At 38.2% G+C, this 18792-nt stretch overlaps 1 long non-coding RNA gene across 1 annotated transcript in view; it reads left to right on the top strand.

The window, feature by feature from the left end:
• Positions 1-16590, top strand: part of LOC138442609 (uncharacterized) — a 37049-nt gene extending 20459 nt beyond the window's left edge. The window contains exons 3-4 of the long non-coding RNA XR_011257788.1: positions 9369-9522; positions 14993-16590. This is a non-coding gene — a long non-coding RNA (uncharacterized lncRNA). The remainder of the gene's footprint in view (positions 1-9368; positions 9523-14992) is intronic.
• Positions 16591-18792: the final 2202 nt, after the last annotated feature.

Raw genomic sequence — 18792 nt, 5'->3', positions numbered from 1 at the left:
AACTGGGCTTTAGAAAGGGTATTATGTCCTTCAGGGTTAATAAGTAGCACAGCTGGGGTCAGTCTCCAAAGACCATGTTCTTGACTGCTAGGTCACTCATAACGATTGTTAGAGCTTAGTGTTTTATAGGGCTCATTATCATGCTGGTTTAGGCTAATGGTTATATCTAATTTTTAATTCTTATAAAATATAGATAATAAATTTGGGGGATACCTAATAAATTTTAGGGATATCTGTTGATACGTTGGGCTTTCCTGGTGGCTCAGATGGTAAAGAATCCACCTGCAATGTGGGAGACCTGGATTTAATCCCTGGATTGGGAAGATCCCCTGGAAAAGGGAAAGGCTACCTACTCCAGTATTCTGGCCTGGAGAATCCCATGGAGAGAGAAGCCTGGAGTGCTGCAGTCCATGGGGTCACGAAAGAGTTGGACACGACTGAGTGACTGAACTGAAGGGATAAACACTGTATTTTAAGTTGCTGGGGTGGTAGCTTCTCAAATTGATGCTTAAGACTCCTACTTTTTGACTTTTGATTATTTTATCATAAATATTTTAATTAGTAAAGATTTTTAAAATTTATATTTTAAATTATTTTCTTAGTATAATTTATCATGAATAGGATTCCTACCTGAAAGTATGCATATGTTTATTGCTCTTGATAAGTGTTGCTGAGTTATCCCAGTTTATATGTTACCAATAATTTATGTTATGTTCATCTAATTTTTTTTTCCCAAATTTAATACATGTAATACAATACTTCATTTTTTGTTTTTTTTTAGGTATAATTTTTTTTTGTATCATTGAAATATATTGGTTCCAGGTGTACAACATAATGGTTCAGTATTTGCTTATACTGTGAAATAATCACTGCAATAAGCCTAGTTAACACCTGTCACCATACATCTTTACTATGTGCTTTTTTCTTAGGATGATAACTTGGTGTTTCAATTTATACTTTTTTGATTTATCAAGGCAAACTATTTTCCTCACATATTTGTTTTCTAACTATATTTCTAATTTCTATAAATTGTTCATGTTTTTGCTCATTATTCTTATCATTGTGTATGTTTTATATCGGGGAAGGCAATGGCACCCCACCCCAGTACTCTTGCTTGGAAAATCCAATGGACGGAGGAGCCTGGTGGGCTGCAGTCCATGGGGTCGCTAAGAGTCGGACACGACTGAGTGACTTCACTTTCACTTTTCACTTTCATGCATTGGAGAAGAAATAAGCATTTTATATAACATGTAAATTAATCTCTTTCCATGTTTGATGTAAACTTTTTGATAGACATTTAAAAATATATGTTAAAATCCCTTCCATGTAAAAGCTTTATATTTCATAGAAATTCCTCATACAGTATTCTTCATATATACTTATTGGAATCAGGTTGAACTCATTTTCTGCCCCTCTTTCTTTACATGGTGAATTCAGAATCCCCATACTTGAAAACTCTGACAATGAACAAATTTGTCATTAGTCCTTTAGAAACAAAGGAATTTATAACAGAAATACGCATAACGGGTACAATAGTTGTTGGCAAATTGCCAAGTAACATACCCACTTGCTTTGTATGTTAAAAACAATGTTTCATTTGTATTCTTTTCTGGATTATTATCTGCCAGTTTATACCCATTATAAGCCCATTTCAGAAGGACTTTTGGAAAAATGAGTTGATCATTAGCCAATACAGAATGACTTCAGGTCTTCATTCATTGACCCTACATGATAACATGATTTAATTTTACAGTAGAAATGGTATTTTTTTTCTTTTTTTTCACTCTGCCCAGGAGAAGGCTCTGATGTGGATAACTGGAAAGCAAGCCAGGAAACATATCTTGTACTAGTCGTGTAACTGCTGAGCTTGTTAAAGAGCATTTAATAGAGGCTCACTATGAACAGACCATCATTAAATTAAGTTAAATTAAATTAAAATATCTATGCTCAAGCTCCCGTTTTTAAAAAATTAATTTATTTTAATTGGAGGATAATTGTCTTACAATATTGTGATGATTTTTGTTATACATTGACATGAATCAGCTGCAGGTATACATGTGTCCCCCCAGCCTGAACCTTCCTCCCATCTCCCTCCCTCCCCTATCCTTCTGGGTTGTCCCAGAGCACTGGCTTTGAGTGCCCTGCTTCATGCATCAAACTTGCCCTGGCAATCTATTTTGCATAAGGTAATATACATGTTTCAATGCTATTCTCTCAAATCATCTCACCCTCACTTTCTCCCACCGAGTCCAAAAGTCTGTTCTTTATATGTGTCTCTGCTGCCTTGCACATAGGATCCTCATTACCATCTTTCTAAAGTCCATATATCTGCATTAACATACGGTATTCTTATTTCTTCCTGACTTACTTCACTCTGTATAATAGAGTCCGGTTTCATCCACCTCATTAGAATGGACCCAAATGCATTCCTTTTTTTATAGCTGAGTAATATTCCATTATGTACATGTACCACAACTTTCTTATCCATTCGTCTGCCAATGGACATTTAAGTTGCTTCCATGTCCTAGCTGTTGTAACCATTGCTGCAATGAACACTGGGGTACATGCGTCTCTTTCAGTTCTGGTTTCCTCAGTGTGTGTGCCCAGCAGTGGGATTGCTGGGTCATATGGCAGATGTATTTCCAATTTTTAAAGGAATCTCCACATTGTTCTCCATACTGGTTTTACTGGTTTGCATTCCCACCAACAGGTTGAGAGGGTTCCCTTTTCCCCATACCCTCTCCAGGGGATATTGTCTGTAGACTTTTTGATGATCTCTGACCAGCATGAGATGATACTTCATTTTGGTTTTGATTTGCACTTCTCTAATAATGAGTGATGTTGAGCATCTTTGCATGTGTTTATTAGTCATCTGTATGTCTTCTTTGGAGAAATTTTTGTTTAGTTCTTTTGCTCACTTTTTAATTGGGTTGTTTGTTTTTCTGGTATTGAGCTGCATGAGCTGCTTGTATATTTTGGAGATTAATTCTTTGTCAATTGTTTGCTATTATTTTCTCCCATTCTGAAGGCTGCCTTTTTACCTTGCTTATAGATTCCTTTGTTGTACAAAAGCTTTTAATTAGGTCCCATTTGTTTATTTATTTATTTTATTTCCATTACTTTGGGAGGTGGGTCATAGAGGATCCTGCTGTGATTTATGTCAGAGAGTGTTCTGCCTGTGCTTTCCTCTAAAAGTTTTATAGTTTCTGGTCTTACATTTAAATGTTTAATGCAGTTTGAGTTTACTTTTTTTGCATGGTGTTAGAAAGTGTTCTAGTTTCATTTTTTCACATGTGGTTGACCTGTTTTCCCAGCACCACTTGTTAAAGAGACTGTTTTTACTCTATTGTATATTTCTGCCTCTGTTGTCAAAGATAAGTTGTCCATAGGTGTGTGATTTATCTCTGGACTTTCTATTTTGTTCCATTGATCTATATTTCTGTCTTTGTGCCACTGCCATACTGTCTTGATGACTGTGGTTTGTGGATAGTCTGAAGTCAGGAAGGTTTGATTCCTCCTATTCTATTCTTCTTTCTCAAGATTGCTTTGGCTAGTCAAGGTTTTTGTGCTTCCATACAAATTATGAAATGATTTGTTTCTAGTTCTGTGAAAAATACCATTGGTAACTTGATAGGGATTGCATTGAATCTATAGATTGCTTTGGGTAGTATACTCACTATACTGATTCTTTCAATTCATGAACATGGTGTATTTCTCCATCTATTTGTATCATCTTTGATTTCTTTCATCAGTGTTTTATAGTTTTCTATATATAAGTCTTTTGTTTCTTTAGGCAAATTTATTCCTAAGTATTTTATTCTTTTCATTGCAATGATGAATGGGATTGTTTCCTTAATTTCTCTTTCTGTTTCATTGTTAGTGTATAGGAATGCAAGGAGTTCTGTGTGTTAATTTTATATCCTGTGATTTTACTATATTCATTGATTAGCACTAGTAATTTTCTGGTGGTGTCGTTAGGGTTTTCTATGTAGAGGATTATGTCATCTGCAGTGAGAGTTTTACTTTTTCTTTTCCAGTCTGGATCCTTTTTATTTATTTTTCTTCTCTGATTGCTGTGGCTAGGACTTCCAAAGCTATGTTAAACGGTAGTGGTGAGAGTGGGCACCCTCATCTTGTTCCTGATTTCAGAGGAAATGGCAAGCTCCTATTCTTAAAAAAATGTTACAAAATAGTTGAAGAAACCATACATGGCATTTTTATGGGGCAATTCTGGCTGGACCTGGTGATTCAGACTGTAAAGAATCTGCCTGCAATGTGGGAGACCCAGGTTCAATCCCTGGGTCTGGAAGATCCCTGGGAGAAGGGTAAGGTTACCCGCTCCAGTATTCTGGCCTGGAGAATTCCATAGACAGTAGAGCCTGGTGGGCTACAGTCCATGGGGTCACAAAGAGTCAGACACAACTGAGCAACTAACACATACACATTCTGGCTGGGTTCCACAGCCTGAAGGGAACCAAAGGCAGAAGCATAGTATAGGTTAGGAGAGATTGTAGTAATCCAGGTGAGAGAAGATGATGGTTTAGGCTGCAGTAGTAGCAGCGGAAGTGGTGAAACATGGCTGGACTCTAAATCATGATCAAGGTAAATCTAATAGGATTTATTTCTTGAGTAAATGTAGGGTTGAGAAGGAATCAAGCAAGGGTGGGGTAATATTTATCTAGTGCATTTAATTCAAGTGTTATTTATCTTTAGATGCAGCTATCTGGAACATTCAAGCACTTAGAAGTACGCAAAAAAGTCTCAAAGCCCATCAAAATAGAGAACACATAGCCCTAAAGCCCATGTGCTTATAAGAAATTTTTTTCTTAGTTTCTTTTTGTTCTTATGTGAGTTACAGTTCAAATAAATGTCATTAGTTTATTATTTTCAGATCATAAGAAAATAAAAAGGGAAGGAGAAATTTCTAAATGTAGAAATATTTAATCACCAGAAATAAAAGCCAAGACTAAGAACAAAGATTAAAAAAAAAAGCAAAAACATAAAAACAGGCTGAGGATGCTTGATACAGAATCTGTGTCTCATTGCCTTAGAAACCCTTCTTAAAATAGAAATGGGAGTTTTTAAAAAATGTATTTATTTTTAATTGAAGGACAATTGCTTTAAAATATTGGTTTGGACGGTTTCTGCCGTCCATCAACATGAATTAGCTACAAGTGTACATAGGTCCCCTCTCTATTAAACCTCTCTCCCACCTCCCACCTTTTCCCACCCCTCTAGGTTCTTACAGAGCTCCAGTTTGAATTCCCTGAGTCATATAGGAAATGGAGTTTTAAATGGTCATTGTGTCATTAAAATCAGGTTAGATTATGTTTTTATCTTTTAGTCTAGGAAGCAGAGAGGTAAAATTACAAATGTTTTGCATCTAAACTATTGAAATGTGTTGGAATTCCTTACCCTCATCAGTGTCTAGGATGAGCACAAGCAAATCTCAATAAATTCAGATAGCTCTGGTTGTCCAGAGTTAGAATCTCCTATTCTTCCTTGGAGATCCAGTGTAGAGACTCTTTTTACTTCCCTCTTGTTAAAAATTAGAACCCAGAGCAAGCCGCATTAAGAATTCTTTTTCTGAGAGTCTTCTTGACACATTCCAACTGCCTATGCCTGCATGTGTGTGGGCTCAGTCGGTTCAGTTGTGTTAGACTCCTTGCAACTCCATGAACTGTAGCCCACCGGGGTCCTCTGTCCATGGGATTCTTCAGGCAAGAATACTAGAGTGGGCAGCCATTCTCCAGGGGCTCTTCCTAATCCAGGAATCAAACCTGCATCTCCTGCATTGCAGGCAGGTTCTTTACCACTGAGCCACTGGAGAGGCCCCTCCAATTGCCTATTGATGCCCCCAAAGCTCTTGGTAAGCCTGTGCATGTATGTGTGTTTGTTCCTCAGTCGTGTCTGACTCTTTGCTACCCTGTGGACTATAGCCCGCCAGGCTCCTCTGTCCATGGGTTTCTCCAGGCAAGAATACTGGAGTGGGTTGCCATTCCCTTCTCCAGGGAATTCCCAACCCAGGAATCAAACCCCAGACTCTTACACCGCAGCCAGATTCTTTACCTTCTGAGCCACCAGGGAAGCCCCTTGTAACCCTGAAGACTCCTAAAAACAAATTATTTTGAATCTTTCAGTTTTAGATCAATTAAATAGACTGAAAAGCCACACAAAATCTCAACTCAGTTCAGTTCAGTCGCTCAGTCGTGTCTGACTCTTTGCGACCCCATGAATTGCAGCACGCTAGGCCTCCCTGTCCATCACCAACTCCTGGAGTTCACTCAGACTCACGTCCATTGAGTCCGTGATGCCATCCAGCCATCTCATCCTCTGTCGTCCCCTTCTCCTCCTGCCCCCAATCCCTCCCAGCATCAGAGTCTTTTCCAATGAGTCAACTGTTCGCGTGAGGTGGCCAAAGTATTGGAGTTTCAGCTTCAGCATCATTCCTTCCAAACACCCAGGACTGATCTCCTTTAGAATGGACTGGTTGGATCTTCTTGAAGTCCAAGGGACTCTCAAGAGTCTTCTCCAACACCATAGTTCAAAAGCATCAATTCTTCGGCACTCAGCTTTCTTCACAGTCCAACTCTCACATCCATACATGACTACTGGAAAAACCATAGCCTTGACTAGACGGACCTTAGTCGGCAAAGTAATTGCTTTTCAATATGCTATCTAGGTTGGTCATAACTACTTCCAAGGAGTAAGCGTCTTTTAATTTCATAGCTGCAATCTCCATCTGCAGTGATTTTGCAGCCCCCCAAAATAAAGTCTGACACTGTTTCCACTGTTTCTGCATCTATTTGCCATGAAGTGAGGGGACCAGATGCCATGATCTTCGTTTTCTGAATGTTGAGCTTTAAGCCAACTTTTTCACTCTCCTCTTTCGGCTTTTTAGTTCCTCTTCACTTTCTGCCATAAGGATGGTGTCATCTGCATATCTGAGGTTATTGATATTTCTTCTGGCAATCTTGATTCCAGCTTGTGCTTCTTCCAGCCCAGTGTTTCTCATGATGTACTCTGCATAGAAGTTAAATAAGCAGGGTGACAATATACAGCCTTGATGTACTCCTTTTCCTATTTGGAACCAGTCTGTTGATCCATGTCCACTTCTAACTGTTGCTTCCTGACCTGCATATAGGTTTCTCAGGATACTTCTAATTTCAAAGCTTCTCTGTCTGCACCTCAGCAGCTTGACATCCATAGCTCTACCCCTCCTGCCAGAGACTGTACCCCATAGTCCTGCAATGTCTGCCCCAGGCAGGATGGGGAAGAGGGGAGGGGATCTGGCAGCACTTTCTGCCTTGGGCCAGGATGTGGCTTATTTTTCCGAATCTTCTCTAGTCAGGCTATCTAAACTGCTCTGAATTCATAATGCAGACTTTGGCCCCTTCTGCATTTTCTTCTCTGCTTTCTAGAACTCATTTTAAGTAAGCTGGGGTGAGTGGAATATGAAGTGGGTCCCTGTAAACTTCATTTATCTGAAATTCACATATGTGGGATAGATCATTCTCTGATAACCCTCACAGAAGGGGCACTATCTGTTACATAATATATATGAAGACTTATGTTTCTCATGATTACTTCTTTCAAATATAATTTTATCATTGAGAAGTAAATTTCAACTATTTCTAGACAGACATGGATTGTACTGTGACTCTGAGACATGGCATTTCATGGTGTCACATTTAATGACACATCATTAAAAAAAATAAATAATTTCCTGACCATGAAAGTCCCAGGGATGAAGGGTTTGGAGGATTTTACTGAATTTTAGATAGAGCAAGGTAATATTTGGTTTTATGTGAAAATGCAGGAGTCTAAACATACTGGACTGCAAATGTAAGAAAGCAGCCAGGATTTCTCATTCAGACAAGAGGGAGATCCTATCACTTTCTTTCTGCTGTCTCAGCATTTCTGGTTGAAACACAGAAGTGCAGAGAGGTACAGAACTAAGCAAAAATAACAGAGGAAGTACACATCATGAAGCCTATCTATTTACTCTTTAAACCAGCAAGATGTGTTTAACTCTTGACTGGTTGTGCTGTGCTTTTCAGAATATAATAAAATCTAGCACAGAATGGAGGGAAAGGGAATGATATCTCTTAGGGTCTACTTTTATTCCATTCATGGTTCTTGCCCCTTATTATTGCATTTATTTCTCATAAGAACCCCAGGAGGCAGGCTTTATTATGATCCACACTTTTAAGATGGGCTTCCGAGGGGGCTCAGCTAGTAAAGAATCCACCTACAATGCAGGAGATGTGAGTTTGATCCCTGGGTCAGGAAGATCCTCTGGAGAAGGAAAATGGCAACCCACTCCAGTATTCTTGCCTGGAAAATCCCATGGACAGAGGCACCTGGTGGGCTACAGTCTACGGGACTGTAAAAGAGTTGGATGCGACTTAGTGACTAAACAGTAACTGTTAAGATAAGAAAATAAGCATGAAGGAGCTTTTGCAACTTGCTCAACACCATACAGGCAAATTGTAGAAGTCTGTGTAGCCCAAGCTAACAGGGTTCAATATTTGTTGAATAAATGACGTATTGAATAAATAAATGAATTCTGTATCTCTTGCTGTTGCCATTCCAGGCAGATATATCTGTGGTGAAGGGGCAACACAGATCTGTCCTTACTCAAGGTGTAGGGCAAGATCCTTCACCTCCTGTATCTTGTCTAAGGACATTCAAGTCATCTCTCATATTTTCTGATATAAGTGAAACTGGATTGATCCTCACTTTGTGCTGGATTAAGATAGCATAGAGATAAGAAAGTAAGATTTATTAAATACTTTCTAAATAATGACAGACTCTTTTCTATGTCATTTCGTGGAATCCTCATATCAGCTTTATGAAATAAGCTTATTGTCCCCATCTTTAGAGGTGATGACACAGGCTTTGAGAGGTTAAGGAACTTGTCAAAGATATATATCTGATAAGCATATTAGAATTTGAATACATATCAGTATGATTCTAGAATCTGTATATGCTGTTTTTTCTGTTTTTTTTTTTTTTAGTTTGTATGTTTGACTTATGATATTATATTAGTTTTAGGTGTTCAGTATTGTTATTCAGTATTTTTATAGATTATGCTCCATTAAAAGTTTTTACAAGCTAGTGATTATACTTTGTTCGGTACACTATATTCTTGTTTATCTATTTTATACGTAATAGTTTGTGTCTCTTAATTTGCCCCGCCTTTCCCTTCCCCCTTTGGTAACCACTAGTTAGGTTTCTATGTCTGTGAGTCTGTTTCTGTTTTGTATATACATTCACTTGTATTGTTTTTTAGATTCTACGTAAAAGTGATATCCTACAGTATTTGTCTTTCTCTGACTAATTTCAATAATCACAACATTCTCTAGGTCCACATTGCTGTAAATGGCAGAATTTTATTTTCTTATGGCTGAGAAATATTCTACTATATGCATGCGTGCTAAGTCACTTCAGTCGTGTCTGACATTTTGCGACTCCGTGGACTGCAGCGCGCCAAGCTCCTCTGTCCAGGGAATTCTCTAGGTAAGAATACTGGAGTGGGTTTCTATGCCTTCCTCCAGGGGGGTCTTCCCCACCCAGGGACTGAACCCATGTCTCTTACATCTGCTGCATTGGCAGGTGGGTTCTTTATCACTAGCACCACCTGAGAAACTCATTCCACTACACACACACACACACACACACACACTACATCTTATTTATCTATTTGTTGTAAATAATACATCTATGAACATTGGGGTGCATGTATCTTTTCAAATTAGTGTTTTTGATTTTTTTCCAGAAATATATCCAGCAATGGAATTGTTGGATCATATAATAGCTCTATTTTTAGTTTTTTGAAGAACTTCCATACTGTTTTACATAGTGGTTGCACTAATTTATATCTTTACCAAAAGTGTATAAGGGTTACCCTTTTTTCAGAGCCTATCCAACATTTGTTATTTATAGGCTTTTTGATGATGGCCATTCTGACAGGTGTTAGGTGATATCTTATTGTTGTTTTGATTTGCATTTCTCTGATAATTAGAGATGTTGAGCATATTTATATGTGGCTGTTAGCCATTTGTGTGTCTTCTTATTCCAGGTCTTCTGGCTCTTTTTTGATTGAGTTATTTATTATTTTGATACTCAGTTGTATGAGCTATCCAATGGTCATGTATGGATGTGAGAGTGGGACTGTGAAGAAAGCTGAGCACCGAAGAATTGATGCTTCTGAACTGTGGTGTTGGAGAAGACTCTTGAGAGTCCCTTGGACTGCAAGGAGATCCAACCAGTCCATCCTAAAGGAGACCAGTCCTGGGTGTTCATTGGAAGGACTGATACTGAGGCTGAAACTCCAAAACTTTGGCCACCTCATGCGAAGAGCTGACTCATTGGAAAAGACTCTGATGCTGGGAGGGATTGAGGGCAGGAGGAGAAGGGGACGACAGAGGATGAGATGGCTGGATGGCATCACCAACTCGATGGACATGAGTTTGAGCGAACTCTGGGAGTTGGTGATGGACAGGGAGGCCTGGCGTGCTGCGATTCATGGGGTCGCAAAGAGTCAGACACGACTGAGTGACTGAACTGAACTGAATTATATGAGCTATTTACATACATGCTGTTTACATCACACTGTCCTTCAGTAGGAAACTAAAGCTGGATGGATTATATTAATCAGCATTATTTACTTTGAGACTTCTAAGTGCTTTGACTATGTTGTCTATTAATTCATAATATTATTTCATAATATTAATTCATATTAGTTGTTAAAACAGAAGGAAGCCCAGACACATTTGACTCAATTACTTTAATTTTAGTTATGGAATATTGCACATTAAAAAAATTCCAAGACAAAGAAATTCCTCCCTAAAGCCTAGAGTTGTAAGTTATGGTGTAAATGCTCTGCAAAGTGTCTATGTTGTGTCACCTTGCTGCTTTTTTAGATAGTATCTCCTTTTGAGATACTATGAGCCTAGCTCATTTCTAGGCTAAATTTCATCACTTGTACCCAAAGGCAAGAAAAATTTACTGATTTATTTTGGAAGAGCTAGACAGAACTGGCAGTCTCTGATTGAAGGCCTAAAGCTATTGGGAAAAAAATCACATTATTTTCAATCCACATTTCTGCCTGATAGGTAATGTCTGAAAGGTGTCTATGGAGGTAATTACCAGGGAAAATATAGGCTAGAAAAAACAAGAAATGGTAGACTGTATTTCCTCCAAAAACCAAAGAAATGAATCAACAGAAAGTAAACCAGTAGAGTCAGCAAAATTTTAGGGTTTTCATGATTCATTTAAGAGACCAATTAAACTTGGAGAAGCATTTTAAAGAATATGATAAAAAATTTAAAGACAACTATATATTAAATAATTAGAAAATGTAAATTTGCCAAGCAGTTTCATTTCTTCAGATGATCCCTATAGATTGTTGTTCAGTTGCTAAGTTGTGTCTGACTCTGCACCCCCATGGACTGCATCACATCAGGCTTTCCTGTCCTTCACTGTCTCCTGGAGTTTGCTCAAACTCATGTCCAATAAGTTGTGATGCTATCCAATCATCTCATCCTCTGCAACCACTTTTTCCTTCTGCTCTCAATCTTTCCTAGCATCAAGGTCTTTTCCAATGAGTCAACTCTTCCCATCAGGTGGTCAAAGTATTGGAATTTCAGCTTCAGGATCAGTCCTTCCAATGAATATTCAGGATTGATTTCCTTTAGGATTGACTGGTTTGGTCTCCTTGCTGTTCAAGCAACTCTCAAGAGTCTTCTCCAACACCACAGCTCAAAAGCAACAATTCTTTGGCCCTTAGTCTTCCTTATAGTTCAATTCTCACATCCATACATGACTACTGTAACCACCATAGCTTTGACCATATGGACCTTTGTCAGCAAACTGATATCTCTGCTTTTTAAAATGCTGTCTAGGTTTGTCATAGCTTTCTTTCCAAGGAGTAAGCGTCTTTTAACATGGCTGCTCTCACCATCCACAGTGATGTTGAAGCCCCCAAAAATAGAATCTGTCACTATTTCCATTTTTCCCCCATCTATTTGCCATGAAGTGATGGGACCGGATGCCACAATCTTGGTTTTCTGAATGTTGAGTTTCAAGCCAGCTTTTTCACTCTCCTCTTTCACCCTTTCAAGAGGCTTTTTAGTTCTTCTTTGCTTTCTGCCATTAGAGTGGTATCATGTATATCTAAGCTTGTTAATATTTCTTCCAGCAGTCTTTATTCCCACTTGTGATTCATCCGGCCTGGCATTTCATGCGGTATACTTTGCATATAAGTTACATAAGCAGGGTGACAATATACAGCCTATAGATATATATATTCTATAATTATATGTCATATATATGTATCTTATAAATAACTGCTAACAATTATTGTAAATGACACAATAATAATAATGAATATTAATGAGCTCTTGTCATATTCTGTGCATATAGTAAACACTTAATATACATTATGCCATTTAAAACTTAAGTTCTAGCAAACTGTCTTTCTGAATGGTAACCATGACCAGTTGTTAAAGTGCATTTTTTTCCTTTAACAGGGCAAGCATCCCTCCTTACTTTTCTTACATCTGTCTGGTTTCACTCATGTATGTTACCTGTCTTGCTTGGGAAAGCATTTTGGCTATTGATGCCTGCTCTAAACCTTAAGTACTTTTCACCACATGCAGGGTGACTTTGGCTAAATTCACTTTCCACTCTCTTGTTAAGCTTACAATGTAATGTGGCTAGCTCTAAGTTGTAAGAACAAATTATGCTTCTTAATACGCAGAAACAAAATAGGAACAGATGCACTTTCAGGCCTTTTGCAGATTGGATGTCACCCAACATCTTGTAATTCCTCTGGTGTCTGCCAGCAGCTTCACAACGCAGCAGGCTCTGCAGCTTTCTCTTCTGTTAGCTGTGACTTCTCACAGAGACACAACTGTTCTCTGTGCTGCTTTGTACGATCCAGCTAACTAGATTCCCTGATCGCTTCTTCCTATGTCTCCAGTTTAAATTTCCTGACTGATATAACTAGTCATCATTTCATATAGGAGATCTGAACTGGGCGGAACTTTGAGTCAGGGCATCTGAAAGACTGTTGGCCAGAAAAAGTATCCGTCCTTTACCTACTAAGTTGAATCCAGGAAAGTAGAGTAAAAGTTGTAAAGCATGATTAAGGAAATTTCTAGAAGGAGATGTGGGTTTGGCAGGCACTTTGAAACTCCCAGAAGGGTTTATGACTGTCAGATACCTTTCTTGACCTATTTAGTATAAGTTTCTTGACTCAATGGCAATATTAAAGTTAAAACCAGACTTTTAAAAATTAATTATAACAAGCAACAGAGCTCTGTCTGGTCAGATTATTCATAAGGATTCTACTATTATCCCATAGAATATCTATGTCAAAAACAAAATCATAATCATATAATTCTTTGTTAGCATAGATGTTAGATGGCAAAAGACTAAGTTAGTCTGGCTCATAGCTAATGAAAGAGTGGATTTATCACTGGACCTGGGATGAATGGAGTTGTTTAGTCACTACCTTCTGCATCTCTCCCACATCAGAGATGGCCTTACAAATGACTCAGAATTTGGAAAATTCACTGGAAAGAGCTTGTTCAGTGGGTGATGGTTGGCTAGATACTGTTTGTGTTTGTCATTTGCCTTTTTCTAAGGATGGTACTTAATTTTTTATTTTTAGCTGAAGAATTGCTATTAATAATATTTTTCAAGAGAATATTTTATTTTAAATTTCTATTGTACAAAATAATATATTACTTTCTTTGGTATTTCCGGTCACAAGCTCTAGCCCACCTGAGACTATGATCATTCCCTGAGCCATCATGGTGGTGGTAAGGGGACCAGAAATACAGTGGTGCATGTGCAAATTATTATCCCCCGAGACTGTGATGTGACCAAGCCAAGACTGGCATTCTAGGGTCTTCCAGGAATAGTATGGCCAATGTGGAGTTCCCGGAGTAGAATATGTGCTGGAGGGAGAGGCCCGTTCACATTTTCTTATCCACTTCCAGTCCACAGGACTACATATTCTTGAAGTGTGGTCTGGGGATACCCCGGGGTCCCAGGATCATTTTAGGGATCCTGAATTAAAAACTATTTTTTATAATAGTACTAACATGTTATATTTGCTCTGTTCACTCTCATTCTCTTCTCTCATAAGTACATGGTAGAGTTTTCCAGAGGCTACATGTTGTATGTATGATATAACAGAGTGAATACAAAAATTGATCAAAGACTCCACCTTTTGTGAAGTCAGGCTTTAAAAGATACTTACAAATATGTAAAAACAATGTCCTTATTTCTTACTAAAATTTTTGTTTTGAGAAATATAGTGATTTTTCATATAATATTTTAATTTCTGTTAACATGTACTTTTGGTTTGTTATTGTTATTTCAAAATAGTTAATAAATTAAATGTTGAAAAAATTTCTAATTTTAACCTACAAACCCCTTTAGGGTCTTCAAGAATTTTTAAGAGGGTAAAGAGTCCTGACACTGAAAGGACCCCTGTATAGGTTTCTGTTTTTTTTTTTTTTTTTACCGTTTCTGTAATTTAACATTGGAAAAAACACATGATTACATTATATGATCCTAATTCTGTAGAACCGTAGACACATAGATACATAGGAAAAAGACTGAAAGGAAATACACAGAAACACTGATCATTTTTGTTAGGAAAATGGATGATTTAAATTTTGAAAATATCTGTCTTTTCAAAATTTCTACAACCAATGTGAATTCTTTTATTATTAAAACAGAATGATACATTCCATACATTTAAAGTATAGGGCATGCTGATTTTATGGTAATGGATATGTGGTAAAATGAACTAAAATAAACTTGGTTAGACATTTAGAATTATTTCCAAGTCTATGAAATTTAGTCTTACAAGAAGTCTATAAAATGTAATTCCTCCTACTTTTCAAGGGGTATAAAGGCTTTCTAACATTGAGATGGGCTCATCTTTTTTTTAACCTGTATTTTCTTTCAGATCTCTTTTAATAATTACCTTGTGAGAAAACTTCTGCAGGAAAAAGAACTGAACACGACACCTGAAGTCACAACAAAATGGTAATGTCAATGTGAAGATAGAAATTTGGGACCTCCATTCCAGGATTTTCTCTGTTGCAGTGACTTTAATTACACTCATTCCTATTGAATTGCTTCTAGTTAATCCATAGTTACATCAGAATCCTCCTCATGGATTTAATTAAATGCATCCATCTGGTCGTTCATAAACACTCACAGGGCAACTTCTATGAACTAGTCAGTGGATTCTGATGCTGAGGTTACAAGGGTGAATAATCATAGTCCCCTTCCTCTCCAACAATTGCGAGAGAGTCAGATATATAAAGAACTAATTAAAGTTTGGTCTGACAAGTAAGATGTGCTGAGAACTATGCTATCAAATAACGTTTAGAAGTTGGTTTATTGACTCAGCCAGAATTTACTGAATTCTAACTTTGTGCAAAGTTTAGTGTTAGAGGATATAGTCTGGTAAATGATTTTGTTTTCTAGAAGCTTGCATTCCATTTGGTGAGGCAATAATGCACACACATTTAAGATTAGCAATGGTAGTTCAAGGCAGTAGGAGATTAAATTTCAACTACTTATAGTAAATAAATAAGAGCCATCTGACACAGAAGAGGCCTTCAGAGGCAGGAGTAGTTTCAAAAATCTAATTATGGGACTTCCCTGTTGGTCCAGTGGCTAAGAATCCGAGCTCCCAGTGCAAGGGGCCTGGGTTCGATTCCTGATCAGGGAACTGGGTCCCACATGACTCAACCAAATATTCTGCATGCTGCAATGAAGATCAAAGATCTCGAGTGCTGCAACTAACCCTGTGCAGCCAAACAAACACATAAAAAAAAAATCTAATTGCAAAACTCCCTGAATGAGCCTTGTAAAACAGATAGAGCCACAGGGCAGAGAGGAGGAACAAGGTGTCTGAGGGTGGAGGTGGCAAATAGTGTCCATTTTTTATCCTCCTCAGACCTGAAGCCCTCTTCTTAAATAAATGTTTCATTTCCTGAAATTAAATTCTTTCTGTAACTTGCATGAACACATAGTTTAAAAACTAAATTACATTAAGTATTCATACATATAATATCCTTACTGTAATTTAAAGGAGAAGGAAAAAATATAATAAGCAGTGTGCATTTCAATATATAATGCTTGAGTATGACTACAGAATAAGCCAAAATGAAGAAGTCAGATGTTTGTACCTACTCGACATGATGATGAATTTAGAAGAAACAAAATTAAAAGCCATGTTGAGCAAGATGTAGAGGAAAATGAAAGAGCAGAGGTACAGTAGACACTAGAATAAAAACTAGTTTTAGGGTAAGTGATGACAGACTGGACCTGTCTATATATGATAAGAGAAAGAGGGAAGTAACCTTAATTACAGTAGGGAAAACAAGTCAAGACAAATTACAGACTGTTGAAGTGAGAAAATGAGGAAGTATGATTTTCTTGCAAATAAGCTGTACCTTATTTACAAGTGTGTGTCAAATAATTCCCTGCGTTGCATAGGACAGAGGTGAGACAAAATAGTTCAATAAACAAATTCTGTCTTAAAACCACATATGGAGGCATACATTCCGTCTTGAATTTACTAAGGGACCGCAGAGACCATATGCTTTGACAGTCCACAGGAAAGTGGAGAACTATTGAAAAAAGAAAGAGCAATTCAGGGGATAATAGCAGAGTTTTGTGGCAGATCTCTGGGGAATAAGGTTAAGAATCTGCCTGCAATGCAGGAGACCCAGGTTCCATCCCTGGGTTGGGAAGATTCTCTGGAGAAAGGTATGACAACCCACTCCAGTATTCTTGCCTGGAGAAACCCATGGACAGAGGAACCTGGCAGGCTACAGTCCATGGGGTCACAAAGCGCTGGACACGACTGAGTGACTAACACTTTCACTTTCCTTATTTACAAGTGTGTGTCAAAATAATTCCCTGCATTGTGTGGGACAAAGACAAGATAGAATAGTTCAATACACAAATTCTGTCTTAAAACCACATGTTGAGGCATAGATTAGCAATTTAAAGAAATTTCAAGTTTTAATTTTCATAATATAGATAATAAGAATCTGTTATGCCCATTTGAATAATTGAGTTATTAATAAAATGTGGTGGTATCTGTGCATTTCATGTATTTCGATTAACATTAATTGGTATCTCAAATCTTCACTTTTAAATACTGGCAAGTATCAACTACAAATGCAGATGGTACAAGTGTGGGCCATTAGCTCAAAGGCCAGGAATGGTGCTTGCCCTTAGGAACTTGATTTTTCCCAGTGGTTAACAACTCTTGGAAAAGTTTGAGCAAAAGCATAGTATACTCTTTCTGTAATGAAGAGGAAGGTACATATTCTGAATGTATTAACATACAAGGGCTTCCCTGGTGATTCAGATGGTAAAGAATTCACCTGCAATGCAGGAGATGCACTTTCGATCCCTGAGTTGGGAAGATCCCCTGGAGAAGGGACTGGCAAGCTGCTCCAGTATTCTTGCCTGGAAAATGCCATGGACAGAGAGTGTGGCGGGTACAGTCCATAGGGTTGCAAAGAGCATTATTCTACAAAATAAAAAAGGCTTAGGCTAAGTTAAGTTACTGCGAAACTAATGCATTATAATGATTTGAAGGAGAGTGCGGAGGTCTTCTGTTGGATAGAGCCAATTAGTAGAGACTTTTAAACCAAAGGCTACAGATTTTATTCAGAAAGTCTTGAGAAGTTATTGCAATGTTCTAATGTCTTACTCTAAAATTCATGCCTCTGTGTTTTTCATGTTTCTATAATTTTTATACTATCATAGCTCAAAAGGACCCACTCCAGTGTTCTTGCCTGGAGAATCCCAGGGACGGGGGAGCCTGATGGGCTGCCGTCTATGGGGTCGCACAGAGTCGGACACAACTGAAGCAACTTAGCAGCAGCAGCAGCAGCTCAAAAGGATCAGAATTCTTGATAAAGACAGTGAGTTTGCAAGTTGTATCAATTTATTGTGAAAGTAAAAGTGTTAGTTGCTCAGTAGTGTCGAACTCTTTGTGACCCCATGGACTATAGCCCTCCAGGCTCCCCTGTAATACCATGCCTGCTTTCCACATCAAACAGGTAGCTACTGGTCATGTAATGAAGAGGGTAAGAATGGAGCATCTCTGGAATTTTTGTTTTGTGAAGTTTCACAGCCTTGCAGCAATGTAAATCTTTAAATCATGTCCAAAGTTAGGAAAGAATCAAGCACATATCTGATTTTTTCTCAGGGCAGCTGACCACGTTTTTATCCCAAACTTCTCATGGTTTTGGGTTACTTTTATCTTTTAATGTCTAGATCTCTTCTTTTATGGCGACTGTCTTAGTTTCGGGCAATTTGAAGCTTAAATATTTTAGTATCTTCCATAGCTTCCCTGGTGCTCAGTTGGTAAAGAATCTGCCTATAATGCTAGAGACCTGGGTTCAGTCCCTGGATTGGGAAGAGCCCCTGGAGAAGGAAATGGCAGCTCACTCTAGTATTCTTGCCTAGAAAATCCCATGGATGGAGGAATCTGGTAGACTACAGTCCATATGTTCTCAAAGAGCTGGACACCACTGAGCGACTAAGGAAATGGCAACCCACTCCAGTGTTCTTGCCTGGAGAATCCCAGGGATGGGGGAGCCTGGTGGGCTGCCATCTATGGGGTCGCAGAGTCGGACACGACTGAAGTGACAGCACTTCACTTCAGAGGGTATTGTAGAAAGGTGTCCCTGATTTTCACAGAAGCACGTTATTTTCATAGCCCAGCATAAT

Source organism: Ovis canadensis, chromosome 6 (assembly GCF_042477335.2).
Source record: "Ovis canadensis isolate MfBH-ARS-UI-01 breed Bighorn chromosome 6, ARS-UI_OviCan_v2, whole genome shotgun sequence".
Taxonomy (NCBI): domain Eukaryota; kingdom Metazoa; phylum Chordata; class Mammalia; order Artiodactyla; family Bovidae; genus Ovis; species Ovis canadensis.
This window is presented reverse-complemented; position numbering and strand designations above follow the sequence as displayed.